The sequence below is a fragment of the Delphinapterus leucas genome, chromosome 10 (assembly GCF_059928025.1).
Source record: "Delphinapterus leucas isolate spDelLeu-1000000601 "Yukka" chromosome 10, BTC_Dleu_Yukka2, whole genome shotgun sequence".
Taxonomy (NCBI): Eukaryota; Metazoa; Chordata; class Mammalia; order Artiodactyla; family Monodontidae; genus Delphinapterus; species Delphinapterus leucas.
This window is the reverse complement of record NC_143138.1, coordinates 99392060-99411793: the sequence shown is the minus strand read 5'-3', so window position 1 is coordinate 99411793 and position 19734 is coordinate 99392060. Positions and strand designations below refer to the sequence as shown.

At 39.0% G+C, this 19734-nt stretch overlaps 1 protein-coding gene across 11 annotated transcripts in view; it reads left to right on the top strand.

Moving 5' to 3' along the window:
* Nucleotides 1–19734, top strand: part of VGLL4 (vestigial like family member 4) — a 165657-nt gene that overhangs the window by 21954 nt on the left and 123969 nt on the right. The window contains exon 3 of one of the 11 annotated variants that reach the window (XM_089919723.1): nt 19191–19291. The exons of the other annotated variants lie outside the window; for them this stretch is intronic. The gene's annotated coding sequence lies outside the window, so the exon portion shown is untranslated. The remainder of the gene's footprint in view (nt 1–19190; nt 19292–19734) is intronic. 11 annotated transcript variants of the gene reach the window in all.

The following is a 19734-nucleotide window of genomic DNA, read 5'->3' as shown; positions in this document are numbered from 1 at the left end:
AACGAAGCAACTGACCAAGGATTAATCTCCAGAATTTACAAGCAGCTCATGCAGCTCAATATCAAAAACAACCCAATCCAAAAATGGGCAGAAGACCTAAATAGACATTTCTCCAGAGAAGACATACAGACTGCCAACAAACACATGAAAGAATGCTCAACATCATTAATCATTAGAGAGATGCAAATCAAAACTATAATGAGGTATCATCTCACACCAGTCAGAATGGCCATCATCAAAAAATCTACGAACAATAAATGCTGGAGAGGGTGTGGAGAAAAGGGAACCCTGTTGCACTGCTGGTGGGAATGTAAATTGGTACAGCCACTATGGAGAACAGTATGGAGGTTCCTTAAAAATCTACAAATAGAACTACCATATGACCCAGCAATCCCACTACTGGGCATATACCCTGAGAAAACCATAATTCAAAAAGAGTCATGTACCACAGTGTTCATTGCACCTCTATTTACAATAGCCAGGACATGGAAGCAACCTAAATGCCCACTGACAGATGAATGGATAAAGAAGATGTGGCACATATATACAATGGAATATTACTCAGCCATAAAAAGAAACAAAATTGAGTTATCTGTAGTGAGGTGGATGGACCTGGAGTCTGTCATACAGAGTGAAGTAAGTCAGAAAGAGAAAAACAAATACCGTATGCTAACACATATATATGGAATCTTAAAAAAAAAATGGTTATGAAGAACCTAGGGGCAGGCCAGGGATAAAGATGCAGATGTAGAGAATGGAGTTGAGGACACGGGGAAGGGGAAGGGTAAGCTGGGACGAAGTGAGAGAGAGGCATGGACATATATACACTAGCAAATGTAAAATAGATAGCTAGTGGGAAGCAGCCACATAGCACAGGGAGATCAGCTGGTTGCTTTGTGACTACCTACAGGGGTGGGATAGGGAGGGTGGGAGGGAGATGCAAAAGGGAGGAGATATGGGGATATATGTATACATATAGCTGATTCATTTTGTTATAGAGCAGAAACTAACACACCATTGTAAAGCAATTATACTCCAATAAAGATGTTAAAAAAGAAAAGAATCTTTGGCTGAAGTACTTACCTTTCTTCATCTCATACATACCTTTCTCCACGTTCCTTCCTCCCCATCCTCTCTTCCCCTCCCTGTGTCTTGAGAAAATCCTTGCCCTCCCTAATCAGTATCTTGTCCAGACACCCCCAGCACAAGGACCCTTCTTTGTTGGGTGTCTTCCAAAACATCATTTGAAGTCGCTGTCTTCACCCACCCTGGCTCATCAGTCTGCCTCCTGTAGGATGCAACATTCACACCTGAACAGTGATTTGTGTGTGTGGTCTGGGCACAGTGTGCCGAGGACCACCACCAGCCTTGTCTTAGTCATGAGTCCTTGGGGGTGAAGGGAGAGAGGGAGCTGGGTGGGTTGGTGACAGGTGCCTGAAGTGGCCAAGTGTGAGACTGCAGGGTGCAGGGACCCCTGGAGAACAGAAACTCTTCCTCCTTTTCAGGAGGCGGCCCCCACCCAGCTCCAGCCACTGCTGTGCCAGAGCTGGCTCACGGGAGCCGCTTGTGCGAGTCTCCTCCCAACCTCGAATCACCTTGGGAGCTTGAAATCAGCCCTAGTGGGGGTATTTACACCAGATCCTGGCTTTTTTGTTTTCCCTCCTTACAGAGCCAGTTGTTACTACTGGCTCCAGCTGACTACTTTTACATGTGAATGTGGAGCTCTGATTGTTCAAGACATCATGAAGGCTGGATTTTTATATAAAATTTCTAGATACTTAAAGTTCCATGTGAGGCCAACAGTAGTTCCTTTGCCAAGATGGAACCTATAAGTATCTATCTAGTATGTGTTTTCTAGTTTAGTCCCAATACTTCTATTAATAGAACCTAAAAGAACAGATTTTTTAGAAAAGCAACTTTCATCAGCTTCTCTCCCCTCCCCCTTTGTAGTTGTGAATTCCTGTAGCGATTCTTTAAGAGCTGGAAAAGGTGATATTTAATATTGAAACATCTCCAAGTATCTGTCATGATCTCAGTGTGGACATGAATCTGGGTTTGTGTGTATTTCTCTTTCCATTCATACTGTTTATTTTTAAAAGACAAAAGGCCACATCTTTTCTTCATCTTCTTTTGTTTTCTTAAAGATTTATGTTACACAGTTATGAAATGCTTGTTGACATTGTATGTGGATATAATTTGTAGAAGCAATACGTGTGGGATTTACACTTTTAGAGAACTCAAATTCAGTTTGAAAAATCAAACTGTTACTTCCTCAGTGGCTTTCTGATTTATTGTTAACTGCTTTTTATTGGATCAAACTCTTGATTCCTTGTAAATGAAATGAGTACATCTTCTTTCCATTTGAAATCGGGGGAAGTTACCATTTCTTTCTCTACTTTTCATCAAACTTCAATACATGTGTTTTTTTCTCCCTCTGAAAAATACTGCTTAAAAGTCCCTTCTCTCATGGAACTTACCTCGTTTAACTGGGCTGTAGTCACTTCTTAAATGAACTAGGCAAGGCAGAAATCCGTTTTGTTCACTGGTAAGCAGGGGTTGAGAAGAATGATTTTTTTCAGTTCCCCAGCAAAGTGCTAGCTTAGGGTGCTTTGAATAAAACACTTTAAATTACAAAGGAATGTTTCATTTAGGGATTCAGGAGGACAAACTGGATGTTTGGAGTAAAATGACAGCCTGAACACATGCATCAGGCTCCCCGCTTAACAAAAATCCTTTAAAATAAGAAAGTACACGATACATTAAAAAAAAAAATCTGTAACACTGCTGGGAAACTAGCAAGGGTGCCTACCTTCGTTAGACTAAAAGTTATAAAGAATTCCCGGAAAACTGAAAACAGATGCGATTAGATTGACAAAAGAAAACAAAAACAAAAGTAAAAAATCATAACCCCAAACACAGGTGCAAAGCTGAATTAAAAGCAGAACTTACAGTGACTAACAACTGCCAGTGGGAAGGGGCCCTGGAGCAAAATTCAGGAAATTAAGGTATTCCATTTATAACAGTGATCCCCTGGCTAAGAACTGACTGTGTTCACAAAACGTCAACATCCTGTTTGGGAGGGTTCCTCCAGTGGGTTTAGGGACCTGAGAGAGAAGCAGAGTAGAGTTTAAGATCACCATGGGCACCCACAGCAAAAAGGGTGCTGGGGAAGGAAGTCTGAGCCTTCTAATAGGCAGTACCTACTCAAATCCTTTACACTAGAGGCAAGACTTTCTTATTTTGGCGGGTCTGTGTATTTGCCTCCCAACCTACCTGCTGCTTGTTCCTCACTCCTATACCCTAAAGCAAAGCCCATCGTCAGACGCATCCTGTACTCTTTACGTAGAGCTCTACAGTTGAGCCTCCCCAGGGAGAGACCTCATACCAGAGAGGAAACAGGCATTAGTTGCCCTTGTGGATCAACCCAGTCTTTTATTCTTAAGTATGAATGAATATCAAGGGATCATCAGACATTTGAGGAAAACAAATAGGATGAAAGAAAAGAACCTGAGTCAGAAGACTCTGGGGAATATCGGAGAAGTAAAAACATGTTAGATCTTCAAAGAGATTTGACAGTATGAATATATTAAATAAAAGTACCCTGCTATGAAGAAAAAGATCATTTGGAACAACAAAGTTTATGGAGATTAAAGCTGTGATTATTGAATTTAAAAGATTAAGGAAGATCAGCTTGAGAATTGAATGGTTATGATTGAAGACAAAATTAGGGGTTTGGAAGATAGGCAACAAACTGTTGCAGAATTTTACAGAGATATTAGGCTCTTATGCATCTGCCGGATTGAAGTTCTGGTGGGATGAGGCCAAAGTAGTATTGAGAAGAAGATGCATTTATTAGGAAAATAGGAAATAAGTGAGTCAAATGGACAACCAAAACAATAACAACCACAATAATAATAACAAAAGTAGAAAGAAAAATTTATCTGCTTTTATCTTTATAAATGAAAATGAAAATAAACCAGCAAACCCAGACAGTAAAACCTCAAAGTGTGTTTTTTTTAAGTATAGTTTATTTACAATGTTGTGTCAGCTTCAAGGGTATGTACTGCAGGTGATTCAGTTATATACTGAATATGTTTGTTATTATTAGAAAAGTAGCCATCCTTTAAAAGAAACAGCCTTGTAGAGGTTTATGTATTTCAGAAACATTTAGGGAAGTCAAACTCAGACCAGTGAACAAGAAAATTCAAAAAATGTAAAGAGTCTGTAAGCTTCTGGGCTCTGTGATATAGAACCCACCTAAAGAAATTTGATCTAGACGGTTCTAATATAATTCTTCCTCTGGTGAAAGCAGTGAGGGGATTTACAGGATTTCATTCATTCAAAAAATATTATTGAGGGCCAAGTTTGTGTAGAGAACCATGCTAGATTTGAACAGAACACATTAAAATGTGTAAGACACAACATTTGCTTGAAAGCTAGCAAGAGATAGATGTTAATAAACAATTGTGTTAGTTTTCACTTGCTACTGTGACAATCACTGCAAACTTAGCAGCTCAAAATCCCGCCTGTTTATTTTATTGTTCCCTTGATCTTAATTTGGTTTCTCTAAATCTTCCTGAATTAAGCAATTTTTGTTTTGACTGTAGTACTGTAGGTCTACTTTTCCTTATTATTTTCCATCTCTCTGAGCTTTCAGAAGAATTTCAGAGATAAATCACAAGAAGCTACTTTACCTTTGTGTGAATAGACCATTAAAAAAATCTTTCTGTATTAAATTTTAAACTCTTTTTCCTCTAAAAATGGGTCAGTCTGGTTACCAAGGAGGTGGCCTTTTAGATAATTCAGTGTGAGGGCAGGCCCTGCTTGCCTTTGTGCACATCACTTTTTTGTGTGTTGTGTAAATATACACTTCATGAGCAAAAGGAAAGCCTTGTTAGTATTTGTATCATAACTGAGCGTATGCTCCATGAGCAGCCTTTTAACCAAACAGAGTAAATTATTCTTGAGACTTGTTGAAAACCCAGCTGCACTAATTGTAGAAGACTAGATGTTATCCACCTATTTTTCAAGAGTAATGAATTAAAATATAAAATAATTGTTAATTGTCCTTGAAGTATATGCGTAGAGCATATTTAGAGAGTGAGTCAAATTTTGTTTTCTTCTGTGGGTTTGGTTGCTTTTCGTGGTATTGAACCTGAATTTCAGTTGAGCTGTATGGAAGTCTCATTATTTGGTATTCCCATTTCATACGTGTGGCGCAGATAAGTTTATAAATTAATGTCCTAGTATTAATAGCATGAAGGAATAGCATGGTGAAAGGTTATCAGTTAGAAGAGAACCAGTGAGTAAAGGAATTGTTTACATCTTGAAGGAGAGGGAAGGGTTTAAAAACGTTTAGTTTTACATTTAATTTGAATATTACTGGTTAATTTTGGCTGTCAAACCTCAAAACCATAGCGTCCTAGGTGAGGATTCTCAACCCCCTAAATTTTGCCTGTGGAGATGGGGATGGGATATTTCTATAATAAGAATGAAACTTGGTTTTTCTTTTAGATTTGTTTGTAAATATAATGATATTCCTGTGCTGTGATGTTTTCAAGCGAGACCAGTGAGCTACTAAATATTTCACAGCGCAGTGTTGTGAAGTGCCAGCCTCTGGTGTTGGCATTTGACGTATGTTATCCTACTGAAAAAACTGATACACAAAAATTTTACATAATGCTTTGTAATAGATGCCATGCTGCTGGTTGTGTGCCCCCCCGGCAGCTCTCAGCCAATGGGAGCCTGCCTCCCGAGGTCATGCCCCTTCCCCGGTGCAGTCTGCAGGCAGTGACTGGTGGGTAAGGGGTGTAAAGGTCCAGCCAGCCCTCTTGCCCTGACTCCGAAGGTCGCTGTGGCCCCTGTGACGGCATTGAAGGCCAACTTCTCCCTCTCTAACTTCTTCCCTTCCCCCACGGGGATGATCCTGAGAGAACCCCCCAGCAAACTTCCTGCACACTCTGTCCTCTCAGTCCGCTTTCTGGGGAACTCACCTTGCAGCAGACCTCTACTTCCCTTTGAGGACTTCTGTGCAAACAGATGCTAATTTAGGACCGTAGGACTTTTCTATATAGATAGGACTTTGATTATATCCTCTTGTTCTTATATCCTCTAATGCAGAGATACCCTAGCAGTGTTCCTGATGTATGCCTCTCTATCCTCTGCTTGGATGTAAGAGTTGATTACTTCACTGCAGTGTCAGTTGTTAAACACTTAGAGGAGCTAGGGCAGTTTTATTATTGAGTGGAAATCTACATTGCTGTAACTTTCACTCCTTGGACACATTTCTACTCCCAGCTACTTAGAACATTTAATCCTTGGAATTGTTCGTTTCCATCCTTGCAATATTTGAAGAAAATGATCACATTCCCTTTAAGTTTTCTTTCTAATCCTGAGATGCCTCCTTTCTCACTTATTTCCTATATGATGTGCTTCCTTTCTTTTTTCCCCTCAGCTTTATTGAGGTATGATTGACAAAAGTTGTATCGGGACTTCGCTGGCAGTCCAGTGGTTAAGACTCCACACTTCCAATGCAGGGGGCGTGAATTTAATCCCTGGTCGGGGAACTAAGATCCCACATGCTTCGCCGCCAGAAAAGTGTTTTTAAAAGTTGTTTATTTACTTCAGGTGTACAGCATCATGGTTTGATATATGTATACATTGTGAAATGATTACCGCGATCAAGTTAATTGACACACCCATCACCTCACATTATCAGTTTTTTGTTTTTTTTTTTGGTGGAGTGAACACTCAAGATCTACTGTTAGCAAATTTCAAGTATATAATACAGTATTATTAACTTTAGTCACCATGTTGTGCATTACATCCTCAGAACTTATTCATCTTTATAACTGAAATTTGTACCCTTTGACCAACTTTTCCCCATTCCCTAACCCCCAACTCCTGGCATCTACTTTTCTGTTTTTTGTTTCTGTGTGTTCAACTTTTTAATTTTTATTTTCTATTATTTACTTATTTATTTTTCTTCTGGTTTTATTGAGATATAACTGACATGTAGCACTGTATAAGTTTAAGGTATACGGCATGAAGATTTGACTCACATACATCATGAAATGATTATCACATAGGTTTCGTAAACATCCATCACCTCATGTAGATACAAAAGGAAAGAAGAAAAATTTTTTTTCCTTGTGATGAGAACTCTTAGGATTTAGTCTTTTAACAACTTGCATACATAACATGCAGCAGTGTTAATTATATTCCTCATGTTGTACATTACATCCCTAGTACTTACTTGTCTTATAATTGGAAGTTTGTACCTTTTGACCAGCTTCATCCGATTCCTCCGACCCCGACCCCACCCCCGCCTCTGGTAATCACAAATCCACTCTCTTTTTCTGTGAGCTTATTTATTTGTTTTTGAAGTATAATTGACCTATAACACCGTGTTAGTTCCTGGTGCACAACATAGTGGTTTGATATTTCTATATATTACAACATGATCGCCACGATAAGTCTAGTTACCATCTGTCACCGTACAAAGATATCACATTTTTATTGACTCTGCTCCCCAGACTGTATACTCATACCTGTTTCTCATTTATTTTGTAATTGAAAGTTTGTACCTCTTTTTTTTTGATTGAGGTATAGTTGATGTATAATATTATATAAGGTTCAGGTGTACAACATAATGATTCACAATTTTTTAAGGTTATATTCCATTTTTAATTATTATAAAATATTGACTATATTCCCTGCATTGTACAATATATCCTTAAAGCTTATTTATTTTATACATAGTTTGTGCCTCTTAATCTCCCTCACCTATTTCTCTCATTCCCTACCCCACCCTCTCCGGCAATCACCTGTTTGTTCTCTGTATCTATGACTCTGTTTCTCTTGTTATGTTTGTTCATTTGTTCTGTTTTTCAGATTCCACATGTAAGTGAGACCATATGGTATTTATCTTTCCCTGTCTGGCTTATTTCAGTTAGCATAAGGTCCTCCAGCTTCTTCGTGTTGTTGCAAATGACAGGATTTCCTTCTTTCTTGTGACTGAATAATATTCATATATATATTTATATAAATATATAATATCTCCTTTTCTTACATTAATATATATTCATATATTCTCTATTTCTCACAGTAATATGTACAAATATAATATATATTAATATATAAATGTCTTACATTTTTCACATTGATATATATATGTGTGTATATATATAATATATATGATCACATTTTCTTTATCCATGTATCTGTTTACCGACATTTAGTTTGTTTTGATATCTTGGCTATTGTGGATAATGCTGCATTGAACATGGCAGTGTAGCTATCTCTTTGAGATACTGATCATTTCCTTTGGGTATATACCCAGCAGCGGAATTGCTGGATCATATGGTAGTTCTATTTTTAATTCTGGGGGAACTTGCATACTGTTTTCTGTAGTAGCTGCACCAATTTACATTCCTATCAACAGTGCCAAGTGTTCCCTTTTCTCTACACCCTTGCCAACACTTGTTATCTCACCTTTTTGATAATAGTCATCCTAACAAGTGACATCTCTTTGTGGTTTTGATTTGCATTTCCCTGATGATACAAAGGTGTAGTTGAGCACCTTTTTATATACCTGTTGACCATTCATATGTCTTCTTTGGAAAAATGTCTATTCACCTCCTTTCCCCATTTTTAAATTTCGCTGTTGTTGGTGGTGGTTTTTTGGGTTTTTTTTTGGCTGTTGAGTATTGAGTATCATAATACTAAAGATTAACCCCTTTATATAAAGGGAATTATATAATATTAACCCGCGATATTAACTCATAATATTAACCCCTTATCAGATACATAGTTGGACATTTTTTTTCTCTTCCATGGGTTGCCTTTTTATTTTGTTGATTGTTTCCTTTGTTCTGCAGAAGCTTTTTAGTTTGATGTAGACTTAGTTGTTTATTTTTGCTTTTGTTGCGTGTCCTTTCCATGTCATATCCAAAAAAATCATTGCCAAGACCACCGTCAAGGAGCTTATCCTTTATGTTTTCTTCTAGGAATTTTATGGTTTCAGGTCTTAATTTAAGTCTTTAATCTGTTTGGAGTTGAATTTTGTATATGGTATAAGGGTCCAGTTTCATTCTTTTGAATGTGGATATCTAGTTTTCCCAGCGTTGTTATTGAAGAGACTATCCCTTCCGCATTGTGTATCCTTGGCACTCTTGTAATAGATTAGTTGAACTGTATTTGCATGGGTTTATTTCTGGGTTCTCGATTCTGTTCCACTGGTCCTTGTGTCTGTTTTTATGCCAACACTATACTGTCTTTATTACTCTCGTTTTATAATATAGTTTGAAATGAGGAAGTGTGATGCCTCCAACTTTGTTCTTCTTTCTCAAGATTGCTTTGGCTCTTCAGGGTTCCGTATAAATTTTAGGTTTGTTTATTTTATTTCTGTGAAAAATGCCAACGGAATTTTAGTAGAGATGGCTTTGAACCTATGGATTGCTCTGGATAGTATGGACATTTTAATAATGTTAATTCTTCCAGTCCATGAATATGAGACATATTTCCATTTATTTGTGTTGCCAATTTCTTTTATCCATGTCTTACAGTTTTCAGTGTACAGATCTTTTACCTCCTTGGTTAAATTTCTAAGCCCCTTATCATTCTTAATTATATTCCAGCTTGTCTTTATTTTAAAATGTGGTTCAGACCAGGCCTTGTCATGGTATTACATTTTCCATATATACTGTTACCCCATTTGAGAACCTTTGCACAACCTGCTGTCTCTGCTTGAAGTACTCTTCTTCCCCATCTGAGTTGCTGGCTCGTCCTTCACGGTCAGTCTTCACCTTGAATGTTCCCAGGGCCGCAGTTTGACTTTCATGAGCCTGAGGCACGTTTGCTCTTGTAGGCGCCTGCCTTCATCAAAAATGTTTTAAAAATTATATTTTACAACTGCTTTGGTATAAAGATGAATATATTGATATTATACATTAAACATACTCTTCAAACTAATGGTTCATTTTTTCCTTCTGATTTTGAAAACAATTAAACCATTCTCATGGGTGACCCCTGCTCTGCCACATGATGCTATGGTACATAACGTATTTACCTCTGTAACCTCAGTGTCTAGAGCAGAGCCAAGCTCATGAATGAATGAAGAAAGATACACTGGGCTCCAAGTCAAGAATTCTCTGACCAGAGTACATGAGAATTGTATATTTTTAAAATATTTCAACCCGTATTAAGTTTTTATTATCTACCTAATACCTGCTCATTGTGGAAAGTCTGATAAATTCAGAAAAGTAGGAAGAAAAAACTCATAATCCGACCATCCAGAACATCACGTGTCTCTTCTGCTTTGTTTCTTCTCATCAGTTTTCTGTGCCTGCTTTCTTCTTTCATACGATCACTGTTAGATGCTGGATGCACTCTTTAATACCCCTTTCCACTTAATATAATGTAAGCATTTTTTAACGTGAGGAAATGTTCCCACATACTTTAACGGTTGTATAATATGCCATCCAGTGCATGGGCCAAAACAGATGCTCCTTTATTGTTGGAGTTTAAAGTTATTTCTAATTTTTCTCTTTTATACATAATACTGCAGTGAATGTCATTTATTCAGGCAGCTTCTTCTTGCCTTTCCCCCCTTTTTAGGGTTATTTCTTTATGGTGAGTTCCCAGACATGAATTACTGGGTCCAAGAATGCATGTATGCTGTTATCACTACTTCTATCCTGGCTGTCCTCGGGTCTTTTCTTTTCCTTGTTTTCTTTCTTTTTTTTTAACTTTTCCCTGGCTCCTGTCTTTATCACATAGAGCTGAATTTTCAGTTAAATGAATTTTTAATGGGCGGAATTAATACTTTGCTATTTATAGTTTATTGTTTCACACGTTTTAGTTTATTATTTCCAAGTAGGTATATAATTTTGAAGGTAGGATTTTATATTCTCAATTTTTCATTGTGCCCAACACAGTATAGAATTCACAGTGGGTACTTAGTTTTGGTTGATGGATTGAGAAAAAGAGAATTTTAGAAGGGGACCTAATGCTGGGGAAAGATGACACAGTTTTATTGCTGTCAGGTCAGATTGTCAATTCTAGACATATGAATTTGGAATGTATTCTAGTAATAATAATAATAGTAATAATCGACTCCATGGGAATGGATCATCTCTGAAGGAGAGAAAACCACAGCAGATGAGAACAAGGCAGGGGACAGAGCCCTGGGGAGGGGAGGAGGGCTGCTGCCCTCTACTGAATACCTGCTATAATGGTGTGAGCATTTCCACGTTTAATTCCCACCCATCCATCCATTCATCCAACAAATACTTATTGAAAGCTTATGAAGTGTCCGATGTCGTGCAAAGTAGCGAGATGGAGAGTATTGTCTCCGCCTTGCAAAGATTGGGAGAGACGGGGTGAGAAACCAGACTTGACAGATTCCACAGTGCATATCCTTTCCACTGGGCTGTTTCAGTGTAGGTGGAGATGATTAAATTGACTATTTGGAGTTCACTGTGCAAGTTTTATTTAGAATTTTGTTAAGGAGCTTGTACAAGTGCTGCGGATGAGAAAAAAAAAAATTGGCTAAATGGTGTCCACGAAGTCTGTGGCATCTTCCCGCTATCCCCCCGCTGCCCTTCTGGGATTAGTCTTAGAATGTTACCGGAACCACATTTTGGTCTAGTCTGCCCTGCATCAGGCTTGTCACCATGTCAGCCTGCCGTCTCCCCCAGGCGTCTTGATCTTTTGTGTCGTACTTTAAGCAAAATAAAATTGTAATTTTAAGTTGAATATTATTTTTCTGAGTAGGTGTAAATTTGGTAGTGTTTTGGGATATTTGATTATCATACTGCTGTAGAAAGTAGCACATGGTTGTCATAGTAGGGAATACTTAAAAATAAGATGGCATTTCTTAGGAACAGCCCTTTGCTGTGATTTTTTTTTTTAATGAATACACTTAAAATTTTTTGTCATGAAAAATTTCCAACATAAACAAGTAGGGAGGACATCATAATGGACTCTCTTATTCCCTTCAACCAGATCAGGATGAGATGTTGAGGATCAAAGCTAAACAAAAGCCGGTTTAAAAGGAAAGGAGAGTTGCCAGCGGGAACAGAATTCCTGCTGAAAGATAATTAGTGCTTAGATTAGAATTAATACTATGTATCTTTGGAGTGGAAAATGCCATGATATTAAGGATTTAGCTATGGGTCTGAGCCATTTATTTGATGTGAATCTTTAAGGAGCCTCTGTTCTTGAGAACTACCATCTGAGAATAGTGGCTTTCATTGAAGCAAGCCCATAGAATTGTTGATTTAAATTGTCAACAATATGGCTTCAACGTTAAGCGAAATTTTAAAAAATGGCTGCCTGTGTATTCTCTCCTTTGTGTTCACATATACTTTACTCATTATAGCACAAAAAAAAATTTGCAGTCTACTTTTTTTTTTGGATTCTAACAAATCATATGCATAGTCACTGATGGGAGTACAGATTAGCAGACTGTTCATATTTATTAATTCAGTAGTTCTGCTTTTAGGAATTTATCCTAAGAAAATAATCCGAGGCTTACACAGTGATGCTTATGGTGGTATCACATGATATAGAAAACAACCTAAATATTTAACAGTAAAACTGTACATGTGGTATGACACTAATTCTGCCAGAAATGTGTCTCACATAGGTAAAAACTCGTGTCAACTTTAGCTGTAGTTATCTTTTGATCCATAATATTGGAGATGCAGTAAGCCCCTTGTATCTGGAAACTCATTCCTGGGGAAATTTCATTGGTAATTCTTCTTATCTCTGTTTTTTGTTTTTTCTTCTTTTCTCCTTCTGGCAGTTTTATTTTTCAGATGTTGGGCTTCCTGGGCTGGTCTTCTCATTTTTCCACCCTGTTCTCCCTTTTTTCCTTCTTAACTTTTTATTTTACTTTCTGGAAGATGTTTCTCAACTTTATTTTCCAATTCTTCTATTATTTTTAAAACTTCTGCTATCATGTTTTTAGTTGCTAGAGCTCTTTTGAAAAATCACACCCTCTTTCAGGGCTGCTATATCTCTCGGGCAATTGATAGAGTATTTTTAAAAATTTTCCTTCTTCTTGCATAGACTTTGTATCCTTGGGACGCTTTTGGGGTTTGGTTTGGCCTCTATCTTCCATGTTAGTGGCTTTCCTAAAATAAATATCTACATGTCTACTCATGGTTAAGGTCAGAGAAGAAATCACAGAGTTGAATATAAGGTGGGCGGTGGCAGCTTGTACTCTGAGTCCCACTGTAGAGGGACCTCTGGGGGCCACCTGTCTGTTAGGAGAACCTGCAGTCTCAATATAGTGGGTCTTTCATCTTGGGCTGGTCATGTCTCAGAGCTTCCCAGAGTTTAGAAGTCTGGCTGCTGGCATTCTGGAAGCCAAGAGGGGGACGTGTAACAGCCTGCCAAGTGAACTTGGCTAGGTGCTCAGCTAGCACAAAACTGTGTCGTTTTATACCCGACCCCCTTGTTCGCTATTCCTTTACTCTGCATTTTTTTTTTTCCTCTAACTGTTGTGGCCTCTCCCGTTGCGGAGCACAGGCTCCGGACGCGCAGGCCCAGTGGCCGTGGCTCATGGGCCCAGCCGCTCCGCGGCATGTGGGATCTTCATGGACCGGGGCACGAACCCGTGTCCCCTGCATCGGCAGGCGGACTCTCAACCACTGCGCCACCAGGGAAGCCCTACTCTGCATTTTTAAAGACAGCTTTATTGAGATACTTAGATTGATGTACCACACAATCGACCAATTTAAAGTGTACAGTTCGATGGTGTTAGAATGTTCCCAGGGTAGTATATTTGTAGCTTTGTGTAAATATACTTTTTTCTTTTTTTAAATGGAAACATATTTGACATATAACATTGTGTAAATTTAAAGTATACAACACGTTTGATACATTTATATATTGTGATATGATGGCCATTGTAGTGACGGCACCTCTATCACATCACATAAATACCATTTCTTTCTTCGTGATGGGAATAATTATGATCTAGACTCTTAGCAATATTGTATTATGATACAGTATTGTCTGTATTCACCATACTGTACATTAGATCTCTAGGACTTACTGCCTACTCGTTGCAAGTTTGCATCCCGAAACACCATCTCTCCTATCCCCCCATCCCAACCCCTGGTAACCACTATTTTCCTTTCTGTTTTTATGAGTTTGCCTTTTTTAGATTCTGCAAGTAAGCGAATCCTGCATTTCTTTTTAGAGGACTTATTTCTTCCTGATATTATCTTATGTACTTGTGCACTGTCTCTGCCTCACTGGAATGCTAGCTCCTGTTCACTGCCAAGCCCCGGCATGTAGAACAGCACCTGGTCTGTGGAGGCTCTCAACAGTGTAGGTTATCACGTGGAGTTCTGCCTGGAAGGCTTGTATGGGCTTCCTTCCCTTTCCAAACCCCTCTGGACTCTCAGCTTTTGTCAGTGATTGCGAGGCTGCTTGTTGAAGTAGAAAAACGTTGAACTAATGATGGAGTTTTGGACTAAATATGTTTCAGAGGCCTGTTTCACTTCTTGCTCTGGCAATAACTGTGTTATTTATTTAATCTTTTTTGTATTCCCTTTTTCTTAGTGGGACGAATACCTGCTCTGCCTGCTTCCCTTGAGTTGATCTTGTGAAAGTGCTTTAAAAAAGTATACAGTGCTGTTCTAACTCAGGGCATTTAAAAATTAGGAGCAAATTTGCTGACAAGTTTCAAGCCCTTAACTTTGGAAAGTTGGCCATTGTTACCATTGTCTGTTACCATCGTTCATGGTAATAGAATAGCCTTGAAGGCAATTAGAACAAGTAATGTACAAGCTGAGTTCATGAATAACAGCGTTGTCTCTTTGGGGATTAGGACAGGCGATGGAGGGAATATTGTGGTAATACAATATTAGGAAGGTGATAATACAATATGGGTAGAGAATATGATGTTTACCTCTTCAGTGGCCCAATTTGTGTAGTTGACTTAGTGACAGCTGGCTCAGGAGGCAGTGCAGCGTTGCTCCTGGGAGCCGGCTGCAGTGTTGTTTGTTTTCAACCTGAGGTTAATTCACGTGAACTTGAAAATGTGCACTTTTTTTTTTTTTTAAGTGGGATATAGGTAAATGGGATTCCAAGATTCCTTCTTTCCAAACTAATAATTATTATTTGGAATTGAACTCCCTGTTGAGTGACACTTACTAATTCATATTGGTCAGTAAGCAGGAACCGGGAGCCTAAAGGCAGGTGTTGGTGCTCGGCTTGGTTTTCTCAGGCCTGGGGGATGGAGCAGGCCTGTCCCCGCCCAGGGCTTTTCTCTTTCCCTTGGCTGAACCTCAACTCATGGCTTATTATGTGTCATTGATCCACACAGAGCTCAGCTCTGATCAATCTATTTATCACACTTAATCCTCATTTTCCATCCATTCCCCATCAACAGCCATCGTAGTTTGCTCAATGTGTGTGTCCATGTGCTGCAGCTTTCTTCTCTTTTTTCCCTTTTCTCTTTTGAGTCATTAATTCAACAAATATGTGTTGAGCATCCGTCCTGTGCTTGGTACTCTTTTGGGTACTGGGACACAGCAGCAAACACCCCCAAACCTTGTCCTCGTGGAGTTACATGGACTGTCTTCCATCTGGGATGCCTCTTTTAATTACCTCCAGTATAAAGGAAATGTATGTAATGAAACAATCCATGAATATCCTGGCTAAAGTTTATTGGTCTTTGTTCATATTTTAAAAAGTTAATTGCATGTGATAAATTTTTCTGAAAAATTAAGCTTTAATTCTTTGACTTATAATGATCCTTTGTTGACTTTTATTTATTTATTTTTTTCCTGCTTTGGGCCAATGGTACTCAATAAAGAAGGATTTCTCTACTCTGGTAAAATGCTATCAAACAGCATTGTCAAAACCTCCACCCTGATCAGTCAGCAGAATCAACTTTGAGGCAAGAGCCTCCACCAGCCAAAAAAAATTACGGGGCTTCCCTGGTGGCGCAGTGGTTGAGAGTCCGCCTGCCGATGTGGGGGACACAGGTTCGTGCCCCGGTCTGGGAGGATCCCACATGCCGCGGAGCGGCTGGGCCCATGAGCCATGGCCGTTGAGCCTGTGCTCCGCAACGGGAGAGGCCACAGCAGTGAGGGGCCCGCGTACTGCAAAAAAAAAAAAAAAAAAATATATGATTTGCTGAACGCTCTGATGATGCTTAGTACTTTTAGCAATAAAGTGTTTTTCATTGAGGTATGTACACTGATTTTTTAGGCATAATGCTATTGCACACTTAGTACACTGCAGTATAGTGTAAATATAACTTTTATGTGCACTGGGACATCAAAAATACTGTGTGACTCACTTTATCGCCACATTCCCTTTATTGTGGCGGTCTGCATTATCTTCAAGGCATGCCTGCACTGTTCTTTCTGTGCATTATTTATTTGCATTTATCAATACTATTATTTTATTAAGACTCTTCAAGATTGTTGGCATAAGTAAGATTGGTCTACAATTTTGTCATTGTTTGCTGTCGTTCAGTTAGCTTTTTTTCAGCATTTGGAATTGATACTATGTTTGCCACACAAAATGAATAAGAAACTGTTACTTTTTCTAAATCATTCAGGAATAATAATGTTAAAGAAAGAAAGAAAGGAAGAAAGAAAAGGAAGGAAGGAAAGAGAGAGAGAAAGAAAGAAAAGAAAGAAAGAAAGAAAGAAAAAGAAAGAGAAAAAGAAAGAAAGGATTTCCTCCCTCTACTGAATAGTGGAGATTTGCTGTGAAACCTGGCCTGGTGGAATAGATGAGAGAGTACTTGCTGTTATAAATTCAGTTCTAGGAGAAGTGGCCTGAGAATTCACTATGATGTTTACCCTTTCTTTTTTTTTTTTTGCAGTACACGGGCCTCTCACTGTTGTGGCCTCTCCCATTGCGGAGCACAGGCTCTGGACGTGCAGGCTCAGCGGCCGTGGCTCACGGGCCCAGCCGCTCCGCGGCATGGGGGATCTTCCCAGACCGGGGCACGAACCTGTGTCCCCTGCATTGGCAGGCGGACTCTCAACCACTGTGCCACCAGCGAAGCCCCTGCCCTTTCTTTTTCCATTAAGATAAAGTGCTCTGCATTCTCTTTCTATTCCTTTTATAGAATTTTTTATCAGTAACTTTTTCAGTAAATGTTTATAAATAGCTTTTATTTCTCATAATTGGCTGTCTGTGCAGGTCTGTGGATTATTAGAAAGTGCACAAATGAAGATGCTAGGGGACTTGGTTTCCATAGCAGTGTGGCTTTGAACCTGTTTGCTTCTCTGTGGTCTCACCCGTAAAAGGAAGGGGCTTCAGGAGGCTGTTGCAAGGGTCTTGCTCTGCCAAGAAATTTAGCACAGCCTCAGCAAGGGAGCAATGATAGAGGTCAGGATGCAGACGACACTTCCTTGCGAAAGTTTGACAGGTGATGTTTGTACAAAGTTTGACTTGGAAATCCACAGCTGTGCTGGAAAATTGATGGGGAAATATGAAAAATTTGCCAGGATATTGAATGAGAATGAAGATGTTTTTTAAAATAAGAAAATAACAGGACAGTAAAATTTACAACAAGAAGAAAAAAACACTAAGTAGAAGCATATGTTTTCTTCTTGAGCTATTTTTTTTTTTTTTGAAATCCTGTTCTCTCTCTCTTTTTGTTTTTTTTGGCTGTGCTGTGTCTTTACTGTTGCATACGGGCTTTCTCTAGTTGTGGCGAGTGGGGGCTACTCTTCGTTGTGGTGCACGGGCTTCTCACCGTGGTGGCTTCTCTGCTGCGGAGCCTGGGCTCTAGGTGCGTGGGCTTCAGTAGTTGTGGCCTGAGGGCTCAGTAGTTGTGACTCAAGGGCTCTAGAGCGCAGGCTCAGTAGTTGTGGTGCACGGGCTTAGTTGCTTCGCGGCATGTGGGATCTTCCCGGACCAGGGCTTGAACCCGTGTCCCCAGCATTGGCAGGTGGATTCTTAACCACTGCGCCACCAGGGAAGTCCCTTCTTGAGCTACTTTAATGCTGAGAATACAGTCTTAGAAAATCAAGTTACTGCCTGGATGCCTGAAAGATCTTTGCATCCTAAATTCCTTTGAAGTTGACCTTCTAACTTGAATTCTAGTTTTGTAGCATTTTTGCTCAGCAAAGAGGACCTTTCCATGGGATGACAATTTGAAGCAATTACAAACTTTGAGAAAGTACAAAAGTTCTTGTTGGTTTCCTGATTCCATAACTCTGCTGCATGGTACTGTGTGCCACTGGGAATCTTAAAGAATTTAGAGTAATAGGGAGAGGTTGGTAAAAAGGTTCCAGCTTTCAGCTATAAGATGAATAAGGTCTGAACATCTGATGTGAGGCGTGGTGACTGTAGTTGCTAACTCTGTATTGTATAATCGAAATTTGCTAAGAGAGTAGAACTTAAATGTCCTCATTAAAAAAAAAAGATATGTGAGGTGATGGATGTGTTAATTAGGTGCATGGGGGATCCTTTCACCATGTACATGTATATCAAATCACCACTGTGTACACTTTAAATATCTTACAATTTTATATGTCACTTATACCTCAGTAAAGTTGAAATAGAAATAAATAAATGAAAGAATTTAGAAAACTTGCCAGGAAAGAAATCTTTCTCTGCTTTGCAGGAGATATGCAAATGGCAAAAGGGGTTTCATATACGTGGCAAACAAGAACAGGGATTTGGCAATTTTGCGACACAGTTTAATGCCATGGTAGAGCAGGAAGTGGAAATTGAAAGAAGGATGAAGTTAATGAAAAAAAATAATAGGGACTTCCCAGGTGGTCCAGTGGTTAAGACTCCACGTTCCCAATGCAGGGGGCCCAGGTTCAATCCCTGGTCACGGAACTAGATCACACATGCATGCTGCAACTCAGACCCATCATAGCCAAATAAATAAATAAATATGTTAAAAAATTTTTTTAAAGTAGTTGGATTGGTGAGTATCAAGAACTTTGCCAGAATATTAGGCAAATATCCTATTCTTTTTTAAAAAAATGCTAGGCATTTTGAAAACCTATTTTTAAAAGGAGTGTGGCTGGGATGCTGGGCTCTGAGCCAGGGTCTGGCTGCATAGAATTTTCCCAGTTGAAGTTTAAAAAAAAAAAAAAAAGTGAATTTTTAGATTACATATTTTCAGAATGCATCTGTTTGGGAAGCTTGTTACTGTGTAGAATATATTCTCTATCTCTTTGCACCTCCAGCGTGGTCCATGGTGTCACCTGGGAGCTTATTAGAAATGCAGCATCACGGCCTTCATAGCAGGGCTACTGATGGAGAGACTGCATCGTGACCACTTCCCTGAGTGAGTCCTGTGCGTGCTCAAATTTGAGAAGCACAGCTTTACACCAGGGTAAAATGTTCTCTTTACTTCCACGTTTTCTTTTTGGGGGGAGCAGGAGAGGAGACTCAACGGTATTTTTTTTCCCCAGCATGAGGTATAATTGGCCAAAATGTATATATTTAAAGTGTACAGCGTGATGATTTGATATCTGTATACTTTGTGAAATGATGACCACACTTAAGTTAATTAATACATCCATCACCTCACTTAGTTACAACTTAAAAATTTTTTTTTTACATATTCTTATTGACCTGGCAAAATGGTATTGCAATGGTTTTCTTAAAAAAGTTTGATATGTTCATGTGAATGTCTCATTACTTCATAGAAACACTATTTGTGCTTGAGGCCAGATTGTAATCTTAAGGACAGGGGCTCTTGCCACGATTATTCTCTCTCCTCCGCGC